Genomic DNA, 13,408 nt, shown 5'->3' on the forward strand with positions numbered 1-13,408 from the left:
CAAATCTTCAGTCATGGTGCATTTAATTTGGGGGAGTATTACAATATCTCACTTAACATTTTAGTTGTGCATAGGAAAGGAGAACTTTTAAGAGCTGCATCTAAAAAACTACAGATTTGAAAGAACTCTAATTTATTTTTCCCTTACTTTGATAATGATTCAGGAAAGTGATTAAATATGTGTGTAAATTATGCAGCTCTTTAAGTACCTTGATGAATCAGGGCCCTTGGAAATTATCAAAGATAAATACAACTATATCCAGGGCATGAGATGTGTATATTACTGTATTTTTTCCTTTTAAAATATTTCACTAATTTAAAAGAGAGGGGGGTGGTATCTTACAGCAAATGTAATGAAAAGTTACTTAGGGATTCAATAATTGAATCTAAAACAATTAACTATTATTATCTGAATAATAATTAATTTCAAGTTTGTGAAGTCTCTTGTAGTGGTGGGCAAAATTTTCAAACTTCACTGCCTAAAGTTAGGCATCCAGTTCCATTTTTAGGCAGCTAAAATAAGTACCCTATTGTTTCAGCAGAGCTGTGGGAGTTTAGCATCTCTGGAAACCAAGTGACTTAGGCCCCAGTTCAGCAAGATAGTTAAGCACATGTTTCACTTCAAACATGTGAGCCAGCTCATTGATGCCAGTAAGATTAAGGCATGTATTTAAGAGCCTGTGTTGAACTGAGGCTTTTGTTAGATGCCTAAATATGTCTAAGTCCATAACTTTAGGCATCCACATTTGAACAGTTCAGAAAACTTGGAAAGAAATCATAGGTGTGAGAAAAGGCATCATGGAACTGGTTAGCTCTGTAATGTGGGTTCAGACTATTAAAACGATTGAGAACTGCTGTATTAGTACATTCTGATTAAATTAAAATACACAATCATTGAGCTCCAATCAGTGAAAACTTATCCTATTTTTCATGCCAGGCTACAGGCACGCTCCCAATGTCACCTTGAGCAAATTGCTTATCATTTTCCAGTTTGCCCATCTATTAAATGGGGATAATTACTTGCTTTCTTGCTATTCTCATAGGGTTGTCATGAGGGTTGATTAGTTAATATTTGTAAAGTGCTTGGAATGCGTTTGCACCAATATTTGCTTACATATATATGCTAAGTATTATTTATGACTGTTGCCCTTTTTGACTTGAGCAATTAGTCAATATTCAGGGCCTTGGCAGGTTTTTCCATTAGTAGGAAAAACAGGATGATAAGAGTCAGATATTTCTTTGGTGCAATCCTATGTATGTAGAAAGAATGTTCACAAAGTCCTGTTTCACTGAACACTATAGGCACAAACAACATCAGGCAGTTTCTCACAGTTTCCAAGCCTGCTTTTCCAAAGTCCTGTGCCCCAAGGAGAAGGCTGTTTCCACTCAGGACTATGCTCAATGCTGCTTCTCTTCTGTCTGTTGGCTAGCTGGTGACTTTCTGGTTCTGATACCCACACAAACACACAACTGTAATAAATCAATGTCCCAACCCCTGTGTTTGCAATCAGTTTCCAGGGAAACCCCACATATTTTCCCCAAGTTAGTTATTGCTCAGGACTTGCCACTGGCCCAGTAACACAGTGGTGGCATCTATTATTTCAGCTATCTTATTCTATAAAGGAGCTTAATTGCTTCTTCTATTTAACCCGAATTAAGTATGGGTAACACACCCATCAACCTCTCTGCTGGAGAGCCACAGAGTGCAGTGGTGGAGCTGGGCTAAGAGAAGTGGAGTAGAGAAGGTGTGTATGGACATGGGAAAGCTGCTGCTCCCTATGGCACTGTGACTTGGAAAGCTTGTTTCCCCCTCCCACTGAAATCCACTGAGGAAGCAATACATCTTGAAGCTATATTATCCCCTTCTGGGGTTTCTACTGAGGGGCTACAGGGGCACTCATTCAGCCACTGCAAGTGTAGCTCCTGTCGGTTCTGGTCAGTGGCAGAGAGTGCAGTGGAGTAGTAGTCATCCCTTCCAGATGTCTCCTCTCTTTACATTGAAGGGTGTTTCCTGCCTCTCTCCTTCCCGCTACCCTCTGTTGATCCCTGACATTTACATGTTTGAAAAGGAAGTGTGGCCTCCAAAATCCACAGTACTACACAATCTTCCCATCAGAAGGGATGGTCATTCAAAGAAAATTCAGCGAGATGAATATCACTTTAAATTCACCAGATCCCTGTATACACTTTCCCACTGTGCTTTGGCCCCATTTTCTCAGTACTGTAACAGCCCTGTGTAGGTTTTGCATTATGAAAGCTGGGCATCACTTTTTTATTATCAGTGTTATTATGGAATCAGACACTGCTTAATTAAAGAATGTGCTGGGGGGATACACTATTTATACAGAAACTATGTATTTTAAATGCATTTTTCCATGGTGATTGCAGATAATGTGTAAGCTCAGCTTTGATTCATTAGTGTAGTAAAAGAGATGCTCAGAATTATTTGGTATAATTCACAGCACTTAAGAAAGCATATATTTTCATAATACTCTAAATACATAATGCTTATGGTAGTAACTCAAGCATAGTATGACTGGTTTGCCATAGCACCATCATTTTAAAATTGTGGCGGCCAGCATAGGAACTGATTTAGTCCAGTACTTTTCGTGAATTCTGTGCTGGAGCATGACTGTTTACCACAGTACAGCTGAGCTTGTTTGAGAACTTCCATTTTCATAGGCCCTGTTTATCTATCTTAAACTCTCTGTACTGCTTTGGCCTACAGCATAGAAATGGAAATTTAATTAGAACAGGCTTTTCCCTCAGTTTTCTGGTTCTTCTGTTTCTCAATCAGAGGTGAGACATTCTGCTGAATTATTCATCTTCTTTTGCTCCAATCAGAATAACTTTTGAAGTGACCTCTGTGCATAAGCCATACAGAATCCCATAAGGAAGCAACTTTCATCCAAAAAAACCAGGCTTTTCCCTCAGTTTTCTGGTTCTTCTGTTTCTCAATCAGAGGTGAGACATTCTGCTGAATTATTCATCTTCTTTTGCTCCAATCAGAATAACTTTTGAAATGACCTCTGTGCATAAGCCATTCAGAATCCCATAAGGAAGCAACTTTCATCCACAACTAGCATCCAAAGTAGCAAATTTGTTCTGAATTGAAACTTGGCAAAGTATTAAATTATTTTTTAAAGTTAAAAATCACTCTTAATTCATTTTTATTAGGAGAAGTTGGGTTGTTTGTTTGGGTTTTTTTTAAAGAAAAAACAGGTTACTGTTATAGTTTTTAGTCTGTCTACACCAGAATTCCAATGGTCAGGAAACAAATTCTTGGAATTACTGATGGATCTCCACTTTCTCCTCTGTTTAGTCCCTCCATGCCACTCTTGCCGAACTGAGCTGGACATAACTCCATCTCATTAGTGCTAAGTGAGCCTGATTGCATTCAGCCCTGTCCCACAAAAATCCCCATGTCCAAACACAGTTTTCAAAAGCGAGGCTTAAAAACCATTTCAGACAATGCAGTTTTGCCAGTGGGTGGTAGCTTCTGCAAACAGGAAAACATTATTTTCTGGAAAAATGTTTTTTAAGCCTCTGGGTTTCCACAGCCTTTTTAAAAAAAATTCTCTTCAACCACACAAATGTCAATAAAACCATGTTTCTTGCAATGTTTTTCAATTAGGAAAGCCACTTTTGGACGCAAGGGCCAAAATTTTTAAAACATGGCTGCCTAAAGTTAGACTCCTAAATCCGTAATTAGCAACTTCATTTGTTCCAATCAGAACTACTTTCAAAATGAGTGTCTGATCAAGCTTCACAGGCTGATGAAAATGAATCATTACTTTGATTCATTACACAGAAAAGCTGCTTTTTTTCCTTGAGTTTGCAACATATTTTTTTATTCCAATGTGTACACATCTAAGATGTTTGGAACAAATTTCAAGTTTCCCATGACTGTATTTAATGCTGTACAAGATTTCACACCTCTGGGCTCTATATTTACAGCTCTGTCATGTTCCTTTCTTGTACTGACCTGAAGTTGAGGTTTTTCTTATCTCACGAAAAGGTTGTCTGTCATAGGTGCAGCTCTTGTAGTACAATATATTACCTAAATCTTGACCCTGAACAAATACTGTACAAGGACAATTTACCTCAGAATTCTAAAGGCAATGAAAATCTTTTCATTCGTTCAAAAGAAACATGCTTGTTTGGTTTAAAAAAAAATAATGTAATTCTGAAAATTATCTATTGAGCCTAGCTTTTAACCGCACTTGGTCAGATTCTGATCTTGCCTGCACAGGTTTTCTCCTGGTTTTGCTCCAGGGTGTTAATCTGGATTTACATTGCAGTGAGATCAGAATCTGGCCCTGAGCCCCTTAAAAAAGACAACAACAATAAACAAACCCACCAATTTTACTATTTGTGGGGGGGGGAAAAAAGGAACTTTCAACCCTGCCAAGCCCAATCTATATCTCACTGAAAAGAAAAGGCTACTATTGATTTCAGTGGGTTTAAGATTGTGGTCCTACCTAGAAGAGTCTATTTCCCTCCCATTATATGCTACTAGTTTGTTCCCTCCTACTCTCATGCAAGTTGTACAGCTGACCCATCTTCCCTGACAATAGTACAGGGAACTGTGACAGTCTTTTAGCTTCAGCAATTTGAGAAGACAAGGAGAACAGCATGACACATTTGGGGCTTTTGACTTCTATTGGTTCTTTTATTTAGGAAGCCTTTCACTCCAAAATGACAGGTTTCAGAGGAACAGCCGTGTTAGTCTGTATTCGCAAAAAGAAAAGGAGTACTTGTGGCACCTTAGAGACTAACCAATTTATTTGAGCATGAGCTTTCGTGAGCTACAGCTCACTTCATCAGATGTTTACCGTGGAAACTGCTGCAGTTTCCACGGTAAACATCTCATGCTCAAATAAATTGGTTAGTCTCTAAGGTGCCACAAGTACTCCTTTTCTTTTCACTCCAAAGAAACCCCAAACAAACATTTCCAGTGCTCTTTCAGGAGTGCACTACTGATCTTGCTGTAATCTATTCTTCCCAAACTAACTTTCCAAATGATCTACTGCCCCACTCAAATCTAAGATGGATTCATACTCCCTTCAATATAGTTCTGTTTGTACTCAGTAAGTACAGCCCACTAGAGATGGGAAATAACTTACAATGAAATATTAACTTTATACATTTCACCTCGTTTCTGCTCAGATTGTCCATGAACAGATTGTGATTTTTCTCAAATACATCCATTATTTGAAATTATTCACAGAGTATTTTTGGTGAGTAATACTTGCTATGTAGCTAGTTCTAAAGCAGGTCATTGTGAGTTTAAGATATTCAAAATTCAAGCTGTTTTAAATGTATACATTGGTTATATGGGATTGTTTCTTTTCCCTGATTGGATGAGCGGGACTATTAAAGTGAGCTTTCTTGTGAAAAAAGTTAACTACGAGTTACCCACATTAACTAATTCAGCATTTGTTGTCTGCAAATATATTTTTGACATTCATGGTTTCTGTGAACATTCTGGCCAGTTTACTTGTTCTGTAGACTGTCTCCAGATGGTGAATGTAAAAGAGTTATGAACCCAGCCAGAGATAATTCATTTAAAATTTAAAACAAAAATTTGTTGAATTTGTTTTGTTTTGTTCTGTTAAACATATATTTGTCCAGACAAATTATGAAGCCTTTATTTATACTGGTGAATACAAAAGCTGAGAGCTTTTTTTTCAGCACATAATATATTAGCCAAAAATGCATTTGTCAGAACACTGAAACTGTATGCAAATTCAGATCAAATTTGACAAATAGTTTCAGCTGAAGAAACCCTATGGACTTTTTAAAATAAAAAAGCCAAAATACTTCATTCTGGTTCTTTCAAAAGGAAATGTTTCAACTTTTTGTTTAAATAGCATGTTTCATTTAGAAATTTACCTATTTTTTTAAATAGAAAAAACACCCAGAATGAAAAACAAAACAAAACAAATTAACTTGAGCTCAAACAAAATGTTTTGTTTGTTTTAAATTATTTTTTTCACTTCCCCCCTCCCATTTCAATGAGAGAAAAAAAATTATCAGTTTTGCTCTGAACCAAACAGAATGTGGGGGGTGGGAAAGGGATTTTACCATTCAGAACTGAAACCAAAATATCATTTATTTGCTGTAGTGAGTACTTACATACTCAAGTAGCCCTATTGGTGCCTGTGGGACTTCCTGCATGATAACCGTTCACCATTGTGAGTCAGAGCTCCACAATCTTTCCCTTTGTTTAGATTTAAAACAAGAAATGAGCCAAAATGTGAACCTTGAATTCAAACCCCATCAAATTTGAGTATGTAAAGCAGCAATTGATAACTGACCAAAAGAGGCAATCAGACAGTCAGGCAAACTGAGTCCTATAGTTTATTTTTGAACGAGATACAATGCTGGAGGGGGTGTCTGTTTTTAGGTGTTAATGAAGCCCAGAGTGGCAGAAATCTGGCAAGATCATGATCCAATGAAATTATCAGCCAAGATCTAACAAGAACAGTTTGCAAGATTTCCGCACCATTTAATATGAACCTGAACTCTAGCCTTGATTTAGGTATGATCACAAAACTTTACCTAAACCAAATCCAACCTCAAATTTGGCCCATCTCTTTGTAGCAGAAGGCTTTTCAGAATCTTATGTAAATGAAAACATTTTCCTAATTTAAAAGTCTAGTGTTCACAACTTTAATCATGGCTACACATCTTCCATGACTGTATGAGTGGTAAGTTCAGTCTCTAGGACTACCCATCTGGTGCCTCTCACAGGTAATAAATTCACTTTGTTAAGGAGAAAAACACATGAGTCCCCCAAACAGATAACCAAACTAAGACAAAAAATTCTTCTTCCTTTGTCAGACCAGATAATCGCCTGCGGAAAGATCTGAAGAGTGCATGCTCATTAAAGTTTACTTCTGAACAAGCGCTGAAGTCTTTATAAAAGAAAATATTTAAAATGTTTTTTGAGTGTGTGTGTGTGTGTGTTTGTGTGTGAAAATTGCAGTTTCTCAAGAGTCATCTTAAAATAAATTCACAAACATTTGAGTGTGGTATTCAGTTACATTTTTTAAAAAAGTGATTTCCAGATAGAATTACCCTGAGAAGCTAATATTGTGCCTCTCTAATGCTGGTTCAAGTAAGTTGATGAGACCTGATGAGTTTGATCTTCCAAGAAACAGCACAAGCTTTCAGATGAGGAAACAAGGTGTTATCTGATCCATTTGTTTTTGGGCCTCTTAGCCAAGTGGGTATTCACCCACGAAAGCTCCAATACGTCTGTTAGTCTATAAGGCGCCACAGGACTCTTTGCCGCTTTTACAGATCCAGACTAACATGGCTACCCCTCTGAAACTTAGCCAGGTATGTGCATGCATGCTCAAAATGGAGATTTCTCTGAAATAATGGCTAACTTAATCCTGTTGGTTTTAGTCATGGCCTGTCTTAGCAATAGTGGAAAGAAAGTTCAGCTCAAAGAGAGGTTTTTTTTATTAGAGGAAAGAAGGACACACTCTGCCTTTTAAAGAAGTTTTCCTACTGCTGGCAGCATCCCACTATGACTCACCATTGTGCCTTTTCCCCTGTAATGCCTTGCGGAATTCTGCTGAATTGCTTCTTATGTCTGTACTAGTTCTGTGATGGTGCCTCACTACAGCCATATATTGGGATCCTGCAATGTCACAGGAAGCTCCTCCAGGTAACAGGAGACTAGTGCTGGTTCCTATTATAGCTGCTGCAGCAGCAGCCCAGTGGCTGAAGCAGAAGAGGCTTTGGCACTTTCAGCCTGCCCATACTTCTCAGGTGGCTCCTATCCTGGTAGTTGGGGGCACCCCGTTAGCTCATGGTACACCCCCTGCTGCATTTCTGTGGTCCAAACATCCCTGTCAGAATACTGTGAAAGGTTTGTGGTGCAGCAGAGGTCTGTCATGCGGCTCCTTACTGCCTCTCTTTAAGACATGTACTGGCTTTAGCTGTAGTGGTGATAATGAAACCATCCTATCTATTTTGCTTTCTTTTTCTTGTCACTTCTACATTTTGTTCGTGGATGGATGTAGCCTGAAAAGGATCTCCAGAAGGACTATTCCCTTCTACCATGTGAATGTCTTCAGCCAGAGTGTAGTCTCTCAATGGGCATATATTGGCCACAGCCCCTTCCAACCCCAATTTGGTGATCAACTAATCTGTCTGCATGGGAACAAAAATTTGCCCTTTAACAGAGGGTTTGCTCTTAATGAGAACCTAACAGATATATAGTTGATGTCCACAGTCACAACACAAGAGGACGTAGTGCTCTTGTAAACTAAAGCTGGAGCACTGGAGGAGTGTTTGCTGCCCACAACCTCAAATCTTTAATGGGATTATCTAGCGTACACCCTTAATCCTGTGCACTTTCTCATTGACTTCCCACACTCTGTGATTTTGTGGAGTCAGACTCAGTCAATGGGACTCTGCATGGAAATAAGGGTCCCTGCTAGCATATCCCGTTGCAGGATTGGTGACTAAAAAGAGAGTTTTGATAATAACATTACATTTAGTTAATTCTCTAGGATTCTGGCAGATGGATGTTGTGGGAAGTGAAATGACATTCAGACGGAGGTATACAATACACAAGATGAAATTCAGAATGCTGAAAATCAGAACATTCTTGTATTTAGTTTCAAATTCTTAATCAGTCTCTTTAGCATCCAATTTCTATGTTTAAAAGCAGATCATTTTGAATGAAAATGATTTCATTTAGGGAAAGTATTTGTCTGAGTGGAAGTGTTTTCAATAAAGGAAGTGCGTAATATTTCACAATATCCAATGTTTTCATAGCTAAATTACCATTTTAATAAAACATTCAAATTCAGGGATATGACAATAACATGAAAAATTGTGGAAAATTTTGTGAAACTTGTTTTTAATTTTACTGTTACACAACCTTTATTATGGGGTCATGAAAAAATATTTGCTGATGTCAGAACTTCTGAAAAACAAATAAACACCAAATCAAAACAAACAACAACAACAACAACCTGAGGGAGGTCAAACGTTCATTAGCTCCAAGCAACTATTTGGAAGACCCACCAATATTGGAATAAATATAAAAATCTCATGTCAACTAACAGCATTACTTATTTACACAGTTTCTGTTTATTTTTGACTTTCAAATTCTTGCCTGTTAAGCAAACGTCAGTTCAGCTGGTTTATATGACAGAGTCAGAGCAACTGAGATGTTGCAGAGTTCTGAAAAAAATAATTCTAAAGGGCCAAGAGAAACAAACAAAATGTATTTGTGATAATGCCTAACCTTAGACATATTGTGTGTGAAGCTCATATATTGAATCTATGATAAGGATGGTGATAACTATTAGAACTGTGCTGAACTACTGTGAAACAATTCAGATAGTCAGCAAACAGCGTTAATTACTAGTCTGGGAAAATGATGTGTAATTTACTGCCCACCATGGGCTTCTACCTAAAAATAAGCTTTTTTTTTTTTAAGGACTTGCATGTGAGTGCAGAATACCTGATGCAATTATGTGCAGAGAAGACATTCAGATGTGCTTCCATAAATGCACTTCTGCTTCTCAATTACTGCTTCAGTATCTTCATAAAGCCTTTGGTAGAAACAATAGTCTTCATTTAATCCAGAATGGTGAATAAGCACTAGACCACATGTAGGACCTGTTATCCCAAGTGCCTTGATCTGTGGGTAGCACAATAAAAGTGAGAAAATAAAATACAGTGAGGCTTCCACTGATAATTACAGAGACACATTGCAAGTGAAAACCTCTTAAGTGACTAGAATGGCCTGAAAACTCTTTACATATCAATGTAAATTAACTAAGGTTTCAGAGTAGCAGCCGTGTTAGTCTGTATTCGCAAAAAGAAAAGGAGTACTTGTGGCACTTTAGAGATTAACCAATTTATTTGAGCATAAGCTTTCGTGAGCTACAGCTCACTTCATCATGAAAGCTTATGCTCAGTACTCCTTTTCTTTTTTCAATTAACTAAGAAACTTTGAAACTCCACCTCTAAGCAGGAAGATAAAAGCTCCCTAAAAACGCAATGAATTCAGTTTGTTAAAGTCAAGACATTAATCTTTTTGACATGGAAGACGTAAACCAAATGTTTAAATGAAATGACAGCCTCAGGTTAACATTCACCAACTGAGCTACAGAACAACCTCCCCACACATTTTCAGATCATTGAAGAAGACCCCTGCTGGTTCTCAAGGAAAACTAACTTGCAGGAGCAAAATAAATACTGGCATTGCGGCACAACAGCTGAAACATGCAAGCACAGATGTGTAGTATTGTCAGCTTTTAAAATCAGATAAGGAGTATTCAGACATAATCACTTTAGTGTCTGGGCCTCATTGCATGCTACAGAGCTACCCAAGTATGGCCCTACAGACACATGCAGTGTGTGTTCTGTCTAAATGGCAACAAGCTGATGGGATTTCATAACATTATTGTTATGTCTAGATAGGCTAATGTTTGTGTAATTTAGCTGTGACTTTGAAATAGCTTTAGAACTTGGGACACAAATGGAGTTTTATGTTTAGTTGTCAATAATATTATATCTACTGTATGTCAATAATTCCCAGTAAATGCACAAGTCTAAGTGTCTTCCTTCAGACGTTTGCCTTGTAATACTACCTGAAGGGTGCTATAATTACTCTGAAGTGAACTGCCTGTCATATCTTGTTGCTTATACACTAAACAGTTGCATTCATAAGGATTAACGGTCTTCGGGAATGCTGTGCTGCAAGAGGCAGTGCGCCAAACAAAACAGACTAGGAGTGCACGCATGCTGTTATGCAAGATCGGTTGTTCAAGGAAATCTAGCAGTTTCCTCATGTCTGTCATTGCGGTTGCCCATCAGAATAGTAGGTCTGCTACAGGGCTCCTCCATCACTGTCCCATTAAAATGTATGTACCCACACCTTTAAAAAGACATGGCCTTGGGCACGCATTGAAGTGTGGCACACAAGGGGTTATTAACATCTGGTTTCAGACAAGACACTTCTAAAAGTGCAAAGAGTGTGTATTTAACCTTACAGAAATATGGCTCACTGATTCTGTGGTAGTCCTGTTAAGACATACAAGGTATTTCAGCCAGGGACAATTTAAGTTACACACACCACATGCTTGTAAGTAAAGAAATATTGTTGTTGGGTTTGGGGGGGGAAGGGGGGAGGAAATCTGAGTATTTTTTTAGGTCTAATTTATGGCTGAGCAGCTCCATTTTAGTTACTTCATGAGAATATTTTAAACCAAGCTGGCATAATATTAAAATAACTTAACATATATGTAAAATTTATGAGAGCATGTCAGGTGTAATGCTTGATAAAGTAAGTTTAATGCTTCAGAATTTATTTTTCTTCAGGCAGGAAAAGCTGAATCCTGCAATTCTAGGTTGCAGTATAATTTTATAAATTGTTTTTCATTACACCATTCTTTTATTAATGACATCCAGCCCAATTTAAGTAAAAGAGGTAAATTTCTAAAGAATTTGTGGAAAGTACCTAGCATGTTGGAAGACAGGAGTGCATTCTTGCAAGTGTAATAACAGGAGAATTTTTCTGTATGTTCATATTATACATCCAATCTCATAAAGAGACATGAAAGAAATCCATCTGCAGCAAACTTTGTATGTGTGTCTCTTCAGTGTGGTCTTTTTGCTGGAAATGCTGCAACATTCTGTGAACAAATAGAAGGTTTTGTATCTGACAGGAGCTGTACATCACTTTGAACACTCGTCATTTGCTGTGGGTGTGTTGTGTTGTTACATTGTGTGACACTCCATATTATCGTGACAGGACTAAATGACAAAGTCCCAGCTCTCTACTGAAAATTCAGAGCATCTTATTTCCATTTTCTGCCTGCTCACGTACTGATATTCCAGGTGAACTAATTCAGTGGATCAGCAGAGCAGCAATGGGAAATATGTGCATACTTCTCAATGGCACTGTATTAAAGATACAGCACATCAGTGATATTAGATCTGAATTTACCTCCATCAAACAGAAACCTAGCATTATCTCATTCTTCTGTTACAGGGTGATACCAGAAATGTTGAATTTTGAAATAATTATAGAAGAAAATTGTACTTGGTAATAGCCACTTTCCATCCTTCCCTTTGAGGATTGCAAAGACCTTTATAAACATTAAATATTCTAGCTTTATCATGCTCCTGTAAGGGGCAATGGAAAACTAGTATTCCCCCTTTATGGATGAGGCAGTGAGAAAGAGAATGATTTGCCCAAGGTCACATACCAAGTCTGCGAACAGGTGGGAATAGAATTCCATTCTGTGCCTTAGCCACAAGATTGTCATTCCTACCAAAAAAGACCCTGCATTCCATCCAATTTCAAACTTCTCTGTTGTTTACTTTCCTAGATTTTAAGACTTTACCAGGGTTTTGAGTTATTAATATCGATGAAGATTTGTGTCAGACTGATTACAGCCAGTTTGCAAATATTTTCATTCATGACACACCAAATGTCCTAGCTTTACTGAACAGAGCATTTCCAAACAACCATGGCATTCTGAAATAAAGTTGGAAATGAGGAAGTGTCTGATTTGATATTCATGACTTCTCCAGCCTCTTTTTCTGTGTTGCCCCTGAAAGAGGAAGATAATGCAATGGTTTTGTTAACCTTTACTATAATAACCTTTTTTGCTCCTGCTAGTTGATTGGATTGACTATTACCAAACAGTTCTTAAATGGCATTCCAACAACATTCTCAGTGTGCTCTGATTAGTTATCATGTCCACGAAATTCAAATCTGGCCAATTAACTTGTGTATACCTGTTGCCTCTCCTATTATCATGTAATTACTCTAAAAAGATATCAAACAGAAGGATAGCTTCATATTCAGGTGCCAACTTAATGTCATTTGTGCATACTTTTGTATTCTATCTCTTTTCCTATATATATTTTCCAGGAGTCTAACGTATAAAGTCTGTGTCTTCTGATACAATACCTGTCTCATATGTGTCTCTCCAAAATCACTCTGAATCAATAAATTGCCCACCTTCCTTGGATAGTATTTGTAGAGGTTCAAAGACAGGACCATTACTGTTAAAGTTGAATTGTCAGGAGTTGGATGAGAATATTCATGTTGAAGTACTATATAAAGATATATTCAGAGATTCTGAGGAATTCCTTGTGATATCAACAAGTCTATAAACTGAACCTTTTGTGAAATTTGGGTTGAAATTTCCAAAGTCTTTCATTCACAATTTTTCACATACATTTGCACACACTTAATATATAGTATGTACACAATACCAAAGGCCTTATCCAAAGCCTACTGAAGTCAATGAAAAGACAGCATTGTGTCAAGCCCCTATCGAGAGGCACATGTTGTCAGTCTGATACGTAACTTGCCATAAAGATACACAAATTCCACACACATTGTTTATTTATAAAGC

Source organism: Lepidochelys kempii, chromosome 3 (genome assembly GCF_965140265.1).
Source record: "Lepidochelys kempii isolate rLepKem1 chromosome 3, rLepKem1.hap2, whole genome shotgun sequence".
NCBI classification, from domain to species: Eukaryota; Metazoa; Chordata; order Testudines; family Cheloniidae; genus Lepidochelys; species Lepidochelys kempii.